The sequence below is a fragment of the Pelophylax lessonae genome, assembly GCF_965119305.1.
Source record: "Pelophylax lessonae genome assembly, chromosome: 9".
Lineage (NCBI taxonomy): Eukaryota > Metazoa > Chordata > Amphibia > Anura > Ranidae > Pelophylax > Pelophylax lessonae.
The window spans coordinates 77,893,872-77,906,231 of NC_138776.1; positions in this window are offsets into that span (position 1 = coordinate 77,893,872).

Sequence of the window (12,360 nt, forward strand, 5' to 3'; positions counted from 1 at the left end):
GGAAGGATGTGCCAAGTGTGGGCTTCCGGTTCCGGGGCTGCGATGCTCGATCTGCTGCTCAACCCCCTGCTTCACTTGCATGGGCAAGGGGGTGGGGCTTGTCACGTTTAGCATCGGCGTCATACCATTCCACCCAATCCATGGTCCGTCTATATGGATCATTGGATGTGTTGGTGTTTTTTCCATCTGAGCCGTTGGGGGGAGTCTCTGGAGTGAACGGTTTCTGGCAAATACCGGATACCAGGTTCACTCTGTTCCACCTCTTCCTTCGGCGTCTGTATGGCGCTGGCGGTGATCCGCCCCGGTCCTCCAGGATATAAATTGATTCACACCCTCACTCTATCCTCGTTATGTCTTTTCCTCACCTGACATGCTTTGTGGTTAGCACTTCCTGTGCCTGTTTTTTTTTTTTTTTTTTTTTCTTTTCACAACACAATCGGTAAGATTCTCTTTACATGCACCATATGTTTGTACTCTCTAATGGCTGCACGTTTGGTTTAAGACGTGTGTCTCTCCTCTCTTTTGGTCGTTGGTTACCCCCCCTACCTTTGGTATCCTCACATTTCATTCAATATTTTCACGGTTGTTCGTTTTTCTTTTCTTTTGTTGGCTCCTCTATCTTGCATCCTATCACCAGATTTGGTTCACATGTGGCTCTGGGGGTTTTTTTACAACTCCCCCCCCCCCCCCCCCACTGGTCTTTTTCATGTATCTTCAATATTTTGATCTAGTCGTTTCAAGATTATACACATCTAATATACGTTCAATATATTTAGATATATGGTTTATATATATAATAAATATTTTTTCTTGCACAGCACATATGGTCATATATTTTGCTGATACTTTTGACCAAATATTCATCGTCTCCTTTGGGATTGCTTACCCCTTCCTTGTTATCTCCTGTTGGACCGTCTGGGCGTTTACCCGCCTCAGCCCCGGATCAGGCATACACCCACACCGTGCATCCTAGTAATGGATTACCACTCAAGCTATATTATCAAATCCCAGACTCTTTTGAGTAAAGACCTGGTTGTTGCTTGCCAATCTTGTAAGGAAAATAATTTTCTACCTATCCATATGTAAGTACTAGACCTCTAGACTTTTTGATTTAATTTTCAAACTCATCGGTGTATTTTTTCACAAACAGATTAGATATATGCTCAGTCAACTAATCAGTTTTTATTCATAGATTATCTCTAAAAAGCTCCTGAAGAGTGGATGCGATTTCCATGAAACGCGTAGAGCTATGTACTGTTTATACTGATCAGGACACGAACCATGGAATATGTATGGGAATAAGGATGATCTATTGGTTACACAGAACCTGTACACTCTCATATGGTTTTTTTTGACTTGTATTTTAACCATGCATCTTTAAACTGATATATATATATATGTGCCTTAGTATGATATAGTTTTTATCTGCCTATATATAATTATTTAAGTATGATTTAGATGTATGCATGTTTTGATATATGTATTTTTTATTTCTTGATTCATGCTCGTGTCCTTATTGGTCATCCTTTTTTATTGTTGATTACTTGGTCTCATTTTTGTGACATATGCTGCATATTTGCATCTCATCATGTAGCAATAAATATATTCTTTGTATCATCTGGCTTTTGGTTGGATTTTTTCAAACAGCATTGACCTCATGCAAAGTCCCATAACCTTCCCCCTTTTTCTTGTTAATAGAACTAGGGTGCTGTCACAGGCTCTCATCAAGAGTGGCCGACTATGCCCAGCCTTTCCTCTCGCTTCCTCCATTCATAGCAGCCGTACTACAACTTCTGTGAATGATACACGATATATGAATTAAGGGGGCCTGACCTATCAATCATCCATCCACCCTCCATTCATAGATTGCTTTCCATTTATATAAGCTGTACCACAGCTTCTATGAATGGAGCAGCTGGGCAGAAAGCGCAGGCATAGTCAAAGTAATAGCCATGCCTGCCGGAAGAACATGGTCATAGATGCTAGCACAAATTGCACGCCAAAAATCCGACATGTTGGTTGTACCCAAGTCGACCCATCAATTGACTTGGGTACAATCAGCCTGCCATAGATGGATCGAATATTAGCCAGTCCTTGCTGAACCCACCAAAATTCAAACCATCTATAACAGGCTTAACAAAACAAGCATTAGCACAAGGGACACATACAACTGACCGTAAGTTACTGTATGTCTCTTGCACTGATCTTTGTGTCAACCAGGTACTGTAGAAGATAGAAAGGGGCAGTTGAAATAGAAAAAGCACTATGCTACAGTTTGTACCTGGGGGGGGGGGGGGGGGGGGGGGGGTAACAATCATTTTAACTTCCTGTGCTCTCTGCCTGTGCTGGCTGTTACCAATTACAATATTCTCAGCTATCTCTGAGGATTACAGAGTTACAAGTTACACCCCTTAATGTTATGGAAACAAAGAGAGAGAAAGGGTACCAGAGTGCTGTCTTGTTTCTATTATCCTTATACAAAATGGTATGTGAGCACTGTCACCTTCTGACTTGAAGTTTGGTAATAGCAGTATTACCAGGTAAATATATAAAAAAACAGAAAAAAAAAAAGAAAACAAATGCAGCCACTACATCCAAGTTCTAAGTTCACGGCAGAGGGGCCCATGTCAAAGCCTCACCCGAAAGTAAAGAAATCATGTATGCGACCTTGGCCGACCAGAAAACTCTGCGGCTGCAATTCAAAATGAATGTTACCTTGGATAACAAACCCACGGCAGACTTTACGATCCCCAGAGAATCGCAGCGGGTCCAAACTGTGAAGCATAGACAATACCACCAAAGCAATTTGCGGTGCGGGGGCCGCGAGAGGTAAGTCTGCAGGTGCTGTAAGCAAAGTTTGGAGTTGCTCCACACAAGTGCTTAGAGTCTGGAGGTGATGACTGACTTGAATGTGACTTTATTCTTGAGCACTGATCTTCTGGAGAAGATGCTCATTAAGAACCGCAGGTGATGGGGATTCGTCTTTCATGGTTTGAGTATACCGTACTGTCACGGCCAAAGGGGAAGATCACCTGGGACTGTAACTCAAGATCTAGCAACCAATGCATCAACTAAACAGGTGTAAACAGGTGTACCCGGGTATGGGTCCTCGCAGGGTGCGGGAGCAGTGTGACCGTACGCAAACAAAGATATCCCAGAGTCATAGGGTCTAAGGAGCCACCCGGTCCACACCAGAGCCACTGGAGGTGTTGATGTTGCACTGTGTGGCAGTCCCCAGGTTGCGGCTCTCTATGCTGGCACAGTGCAGCCAAATTCTTTACCTTATGCAGTCTAACAAGGGAAAAGGGGGGCTTCAGTTGGGTTTCAAGGGTAACATTGATTAACAGTGACTTCCATTAGTGACTTCCTTCTGCTAGTTCTCTGGTTGTCATGCAAGTTTTCATAATTTCCGACACAGACATAAACCATGTATGCAAATCTGGAGTTTATTGTTCATTTGCTACTTACTTGTTCTAATTCAGTGACTCAAAGTATTGAGTACTGTAAAAAACTGTTAAAAAAGAAATAAATAAATTGAATTTGATAGGTTGTTATAGGTAGGACATGTCGTTTCATTAAAAAAAAAAAAAAAGGCCTAGCTGTCTCTAACATGCTAGGGCTTTTCACTCATAAATCACTCCCAAATAAATGAATACAGCTCTGTATTCACCAACACGTGTCATTTTTAAAAATTTTTTTAAATGCAAGCAGTTTAGGTATCTGAATATGTCTCGGTATCAGACTCTTGTGGTCCCCTGTCCTGCCCTCACAGACCTTAGAATATAAGGACCCTAACTCACATTCATAAGTATATTAGGGCCCATTAACCTACCAGCATGTCTTTGGAGTGTTGGAGGAAACCCACACACACAGGAACAGGGAGGACATACCATCTCCAGGCAGGTAGTGCTGTGGTTGGGATTCAAATCAACAACCCTAGTGCTGCTAGGTGGAAGTGCTAACCACTTAGCCACTGTGCTGCCTAGTTATTGTTATAGACATAGTCCACCTGTGGGGGAAAAAAAATGTGCACATATTAATTTTTTGCATTGGCACTTTCAAAGCAACCATGATTAGTGCATCGCGGGTGCAGTGCACTGGGCCCTTCAGACTATTAATTCAGCCCTAGGTCAATACTGAGCTCAACAAATCCCAGGCGTCAGGTCGCCATGGCGACTAGAAATTGCATCCTGGCGCCTGGGTTCACACTTATATGTACTGAAATCGCAATGCCATTTTGGTTTCTATGCGATTTCAGTGCAGATGTGATTTTGTCTCTCTCCCCCCACAACTGCGTCCCCCATTCACTTCAATGCAAATATGCCTCCCACTGACTTCTATGCAAAAATGCCTCCTAATAGCAATCCTATGTGAACACTTATCTCCACATACCACTCTACTCTATCACTGGCGAGTCTGGAATGCACCTCTACAAACTTGCACAGGACCCTTTTCACAATGGCACTCAAAGCGCAATGCGCGTGGATCGCATATCTGTGTGAACCGCCTCAAAAGGAACACATAATATCTTGCCTATCATGCAAATCTGAGTTTGAAAAAGCATCCAGAATTGCATGTGTGTGAAAATATGTTGCTCCATTCACACCACAGGGCGTTTTGGGATTGCGGCAGAATCGCAATTGCAAAACGCAGGTTCAGGTGCACCTAAAACATGGTGGGATTTTGCTGTGATTTTTAGGCGGCAAATCGCAACATCAAATCACATCAAGCTTGTCGCCCAAAAGAAGCTCAAGCTCCATTTTTGGCGACAAGCTTCACGCAATGCAATTTGCGGTGAGTGTTGCACAGTAAATTGTTCGACAATCACAGCAAAACCGCACTTTAGGGGACATTGAAAAATGGACACCTGAACCTATGTTTTGCGATTGTAGTGCGTTTTGAGATTGCGGGCAGAATCGCAGTGATTCTGCTACAATTCCAAAACATCCAGGTGTGAACGGGGCCTATAACAGGTTTTTATTGTCATTCTTTCTGACCAGCCTATAATCCTGACATGACCACATTATGTCGGGGTTATTGGCTAGCCACTGTAAGTAGGTTGGTGTTAGGGGACGCAAATTACTTGCCTTACCCTGGGTACTGATAACCCACGCTGCACAAAATAAAAAACCTTTCTAACTTTTTTAGCTGGCTCCTACATTGAAAGCAAATTTTTCAAGCCCTGGTACAGACCTTCAGTTGTGGGGCTTGAGGAAATAAGCAACAGAATACAAGTGCAGCGACGTCACCACACTTGTGTCCCATTGAGATCTACGAGTCCCTGTGCCACGGTAAGCAGATGGGATTTGTAATCTTTCCATTTACGGATCTTGTGAACGAATGACGCGGCCGTGCAGGTGGAGTCATGCACAGCCACACTAAATTCAAATGAAAACAGGATGGACCAGGTAGAACCACCCCATGATTCAGGTAAGTGGGGGGGGGGGGGGGGGGTCTGAGAAACGTGACCATATTTCATGTTACAACCTAAATATGGGTTTCATGTGACACATGGTCAGAAAGGTGAACTATTCTTTTAAACAGCTTTGAACATTGAATGGCATTAGTTAGCACTGATAATATATGAAACAACTGAAACCCAGGGGGTCATCTGTGACAACGCAGGTGTGGCCTTAATAAAATGGCTGCTATGAAGTACAATGAATAATATTCTAGTTTGTTTACACTACTTTACATCTCTAAACTTTGTATTAAAGCAGAATGTCACCCGAAAGGGAAAGCTCCACTTTAAGGCCTCCTCCCCGGCTCCTCTATCAAATCTGGCAATTTTTTTGGCGGGGAGGGGGATGACTGGTTTTGACATGAACCTGCTCCCATTGGGTGCACTGAGCGGAAGTTCTCCTTCCTGCATCCCTCCTCGCAATCTTGTGGGACACGTCACTTGCCCCAGAAGAATATGTGACCATTCACAATGAACAGTACGGTTTGCAGTTAGGATGCTGCTGCCGGGGACCCAAGACGGTCCCTGGCACCCCCTCAGGTGAACACAGCTCCGGATCCTGGGACAAATAAGTGTTTATTAAAAGTCAGCAGCTACAGTTTTTGTAGCTGCTGGTTTTTACCTTTCAGAAAAACAACTGGAGCTCCTCTTTACCTTCTGCTTCTATGACTGCATGGATCACCCATAGAGTAGGTCTGCAACGTTTGTGTCGTATTCAACAAAGTTATGATGCAGCTATGTCAGAAATGCAGAAAATCCAAAATCTTACTGGAGCTGACTTCCCCCACTGTGACCTGTCAGCAGCTCTTTAAACCCCTACAATGGAGCTCTTGAGAGCATCAGACAGAGCTGCTCCACATCAGCAGCCACAAAATGTTTCCATGCAACTCGATCCTTTAACCTGACCAAATACAATTCCCTGATATTTCTCTTCCCCCTGTTACAGAGGTCTTCAGGACAATGGCAGCTTGTTTGAGGTCTCATGGCCATGGTCCATGCTCATGAGGTAATTACCTGGCCATATCCTCACCTTTATCGGCACTTCCGATGTTACCTCTGATTCTCTGATGTCCTTGTGATGGTTATCGCCACCAAGGATCAAAAGGGCAAAGGGTGAAATCGCACTGCTGCGCAGCTAAGCTGATCGAGGCATCTTGGTGGGGTAATGGAGTAGAAATGGACATTTCCTTAATCACCTTCCCAACAAAAGGCAACTGGCATTTTCAGTCTAGTCATGGGGAGGGAGCTCATCAGAACACTGGAATTCCACTGAGGGCTACTGATAGTAGTCTATAGACATACCAAGCACAATGGGCTTTACTTCTCAAACTACTGTGGTGCATATAGCACAGGATCAAAAGGGAACAAAAACCAACAAACATTTTATATATTACAGCTTACCAGTCCTTAGATGTGGTGGCTGCATTCAATTACTTTTTATCAGGCTGTATGAATCTGCCAGTATCATTTCCTGTCCTAGGGTGACAACGCTCATTCACTGTCTTGTATCTGTGGGGCAGAGTTGTCACACAAGGAAAGGAAGAGTCATCTCCATATTGCAGGAGAGGTGTTCTGTAATTCAAAGAGATAGCTGGGAACAATGCTGATAAAGAGTACAAAAAAGTTTTAAGCTCACTAGATGTCTGACAGGATCAATACATCTTTGCATCTATTAAACAGAGATTACAAATCTCTTTTAAAGTAATATTTAACATACCAGAAAGGGAACTTTGTTAAGGTTAACATATACTTAAAGTTTCACTAAACCCACATCATAAAAAAAAAAAAAAAAAAACTATCAATAAATGGTGTATTACATGCTGTTCATACTCAGTCACTGGGAGATTCATTTTCTGTATTCTGCAGAAAAAAAAAAAAAAAAAAAACACCTGGTAAATCCTGCTGTTCTGTATCTCCACCTTCTGCTCATGTCCCCAACTCAGCTAGGGACTTTGCAGCTGTAGTGGGAGCACTGCACATGCTCAGTTTTCAGTGAGTTTCTATGCTGAGTATTTCCTCCCTATCACATTTCAGCAGCTCATGTGACTATATTACAGTGGTAAATGACAGCCCACTCCATCCATGCCCACTAACCAGCTAAACACAATGGGTGTGGGATATGTAGATTGATGGAGGCTTCAACTCCCTCTTATTCGAAGACACAGGCTGGAAGGGTGTGAGACACTAACTGGCAGAAAACCACCTGCACCAGGTTATTTCCAAAAAAAAAAATAACGATTTGGTTTCAAATAAATCATTGTATGACAATTTAAAACAGTTTATTGGTTTTAGGGACTAGAAATTCCTCCAGCTTATGATTCCCTGCAGACAGGCTGAGAAAGATCTGGGTCACGTGACAGCCATACATTGATTAGGAAAAAAGGTACTTAGAAATTTTTTTTTGTAATTAAAATTATTACACTGCCATCATCCATATACAGAAAGAGAAGGGACAATATAACAAATTGTGTGCGTATAGTACCAATTTAAAGATAAAAGAATAAATATGGTATTATGGGCAATGAAGATGGTTATATGAAAATAAATAATGGGAAAAAAATATATATATATATTATATACACACACATTTTATATATATATATATATATATATATATATATATATATATTTTTTTTTTTAGAAAACAACATGGCCAACCATTACAAGCAGATATGTTAGAGATTAATTTCTTACATGTTAAACAGTATTTTAAAAAACAAGCCCAGGATCTGTATCAAAATGCTTGTAAGGTTTCAGATCCCTAGTTTGTCAGATTACAATATTCACAAACAGCAAAGGCAAGTTAAGAAGTGGCTTAGCTCTATGGTGTACTTCCTATACATCAAAGTTTCTCAACCCTTTTTGCAGTCAAGGCACCCCATTCTTCAATACAATAAATAGGTTTGTATGAATCCACACACATGGGCCACCCAACAACGGAGGCGATTTTACCCTTCACCTTTACAAACTGGTACCGATTGGTATTCTGGAGCTTTTCCTTTCTTCCCTCAGTTTCTCTCCCTCTCTCGGCTAATGTGACCCAGTGCTGACAGAGAGGGGCAGGGATGGGCAAACAAGGACACTGTGCAGGCACCCAAAATCTTTCTTATCACCTGATGACATCATTAGTTGTGAGCATGCCAGTGGCTGACCTGCACAGTGCCCAAGGTTGGAATGCTGCACAATAAAAGCTTTTGGCTTTGTGTAACAAAAAGTCAGGCTTGATCCACATGCCAGCTTGTTGACAATTTTTAGGCATTACGCCAAGACACCCTTGATGAACCAACAAGGCAATCTGCTTGAAAAGGGCTGATATACAGTATAACAGAATATTTTTTATTTTCACCTGTATTCTCTCGTCCAGTCAGGTTTAGGAGGAAGAAGAGAAAAAAAAAAAAAAAACCTGAATGAAAAAAATACTATGTATTTGTACTTTTAGACTAGTCAATATGTAAGAGACTGCTTTAGTAAATTAAACATTGGAGCAGTGTTTTAATGGACCACACACACTAATGGGGCAGTTCCAACTTCATTCCAGAGTTTACAATAAAGTCCAATTGAAGTTTCAGTTTAATTGGTCGCCTACTAGGGCAATGTTTTTACATTTTTCACAAGCAGATATCTCCCTTTTTCTGCTATAAAATTACTTCCAACCCATATATTTTTCTGAAAGCAAAGGCCCTTGAGAATGAAAATGGTGGCTGAGGTTTTATGTTACATATTTGTGCAACCAGTTATCAAACATACATTTTCAGAAAAACAAAAAATAAATACACGCAAATGAATTTCAATGCACACAAAACACAATATAAGGCCTAGTTCACACTATTGTAGGTCTGCAGACCGATTGGCCTGCTGTGCCTGCTTTCATGCAGTAAAAGGGTTCTTGCACCATTTTCAAAATGCTGGAGCTGGGAATCGCATGGTGCTTTTGCACCACACAATTTCTGGCGATTCCTGCATCCACACTGTGTTTAGGATACATGGGTTAGACACTATGAATGAATAGAAGCACCATGCATTAAGCAGTAGCACGTTTCAGCTGCAGGTGAGGGTACAGGCGTGATTCTCTCACAACCAAGAGTGCTACTTCATTTTTGGTACAATATGAATTAGGATCTTTAGGTCAAGATTTAAAATTGTGCACAATTGTAAATTGCTGATAAACGACCACATCCAAAATGGTCCACAGGCAACGCTTTAAAAGCCTTTACAGGTTATCAGTTTGGAGTTAAACATTAGTTATGGTGCTAGAATTATTGCTCACACTCTGACGTTCGTGGCAGCAAACAATTAAATACATTCTAGGGCCATCAAAACAAAAAAAAAGGTGGCCAAAGTCTTGTTTTCTTTAGACATTAACCTCGGCCTAGTACCTGTCAGTGTGCTGCAGAGTGAAACCTTGAGGCCCCTGTCACACGGGCTTTCTGATCAGGTCCACCTGTCAGTTTTTCAGATGGGCCTGATCGGATGCTCCATTCACCCCTATAGGGTAGCGGATGTCAGTGGTGACATGTCAGCTGACACCCGCTGCTCTCCGATCTGATCCTGTCCCTGAAATCCAGATGCATGGAAACCCTATTTTCCATATGTCAGGAGGATTGGATTAAAACGGACAAGCGGGCCATTTTCAAAAAACAAAGCCAGTGTGAAAGTTTCCCCTGGGGGAAGCAGTGATCTCATTTCAAAGGTCTAATGTGTATTTTTCTGGATCAGAGCCTGAGAACATAAGCTTTGCTGACTGCAGAGCTAAAAGGTCTGTCTCAGGATGGTGTGTGTAAGACCTATTCAGAGAGGACACTGCTTCCCCAGGAATGCTAGTCTCAGGAGTGCTGATCTGTTACTTGTCATTTACAAAACATGCAAAGCTAACCTGTTACTTGTAGTTCTACAAAATAAACTCCTGACATGTCCTCAGGTCTCCATAGACTCCTGTACTCCATTAAGCCCTACACTCATAGTGAGGTTGAAAAAAAAAAAAAAAAAAAACCACAGTAAAGAATACCTAACCATACAATCCTATACCCGCAGTTGATCCAGAGGAAGGCAGAAAAACCCCAGCAAAGCCTGATCCAATTTGCTACAGCAGGGGAAAAAATTCCTTCCTGATCCCCCAAGAGGTAATCGGATATTCCCTGGATTAACTTTACCTATAAATATTAGTACCCATTTATATTCTGCCCTCCCAGGAAAGAATCCAGGCCTTTTTTTTTTTTTTAAAGCAATCTAGTGAGCTGGCCAGAACCACCTCCGGAGGGAGTCTATTCCACAATGTCACAGCTCTTACGGTGAAGAAACCTTTCCGTATTTGGAGACGAAATCTCTTTTCCTCTAGACGTGAAGGGTGCCCCCTTGTCCTCGGTGTTGTCCTTAAACTGAATAACTCAACACCAAGTTCACTATATGGACCCCTTATGTATTTATACATGTTGATCATATCCCCCTTAATCTCCTCTTCTCTAGGGATGTTACGATATTGCAGCTATCACGGTGGTTCACATGGCCCGATATCATCGTGGTGGGTGCACGGTCTGCCGCTGTCTCTGTGTCTCGTCGGCTCCTGTCTGTCACTCACCTCTTTGCTGCAGTGCTTACTGGCCGAGCCGAGACGAGCGGCTGCCAGTTGGTTTGGAGCAGTGTGGGTGGGCGAGCTTGTGGGGCGGAGGCGCAGCCAGCGCCGGAGAGCGGCGGACTCGGTGGAGCAGAGCCATGCACCATGGCAAACCAGTGACACCGGACCGCCGGTGAGTAATTTGTAAACAGGGCCACCATCAGGTGGGTACAGGCAGTGTGTAAGGGGCCTGAGCTTACCCCCCCCCCCCCCGCATGGTGCCAGGGGGGTTGCTGTTTTGGTGTTGTGTTGGCAGGGTTTGTGGGAGAGACAGAGAGAGCCGCCGTGATAGTGATACATGTCACCAGCTTTCCCCCGTGTGGCACCTGCAAGTGAGACAAAAGCATCTTTCACCAGTCCAGCTCGCCTACAAGTTACAACACTGCTCCCCACAAGTAAAACCTGGACACTTGCTCCGCTCCATTTAGTTCCCTGCTGAGGCAGAGCCTGCTTTTCAAAGATAGTTAAGTATTATCTGATTGGGCAGCACTCAGGCATGGGGGTGTAGTCAGTTGCTCAATGGGGGAAGTGGCCCCAGCCTTGCAGGTGCATGAAGTAGAATCGAGATAGCAGTGTGGAGGGAAGTCACTGACAGTTATGGGTGTGCAGCAAGGTGCTGCTGCTGTGCTGCCTGTACTTTTGATTGGACTCCTCTAATGGGACACGGACACCAGACAAGCTGCCATAATGGAGTTGCATTGTGAAAATGGCTGGGGTTGATTCTGGGTGGAGAAAAGATCCCCACCCAGAATTATCCCCAGCCATTCTCACAATGAAACTCCATCATCCTCATCCCCACCCACTATATCGCAATAAATATCATACCGTGAGGTCAATATCGAAATCGTATCGTACCGTGAGATTTTGATATCGTTACATCCCTACTCTTCTCAAGAGAGAATAAATTCAGTTCCTCTAATTTTTCCTCATAGCTGAGCTCCTCCATGCCTCATCAGTTTTGTTGCCCTTCTCTGCACTCTCTCCAGTTCCCCGATATCCTTTTTAGGAACTGGTGCCCAAAACTGAACTGCATATTCCAGATGAGGTCTTACTATTGCTTCGTACAGGGGCAAAATTATATCTCTCTCTCTCTGGAGTCCATGCCTCTGTTAATACAAGAAAGGACTTTGCTTGCTTTGGAAACAGCAGCTTGGCATTGTATGCCATTAGGCTTAGGCTCTACAAGAACACCCAGCTCCTTCTCCGTTATGGATTCCCCCAGTTCTACTCCCACCTAGTATGTATGATGCATGCATATTCTTAGCCCCCAAGTGCATAACTTTACATT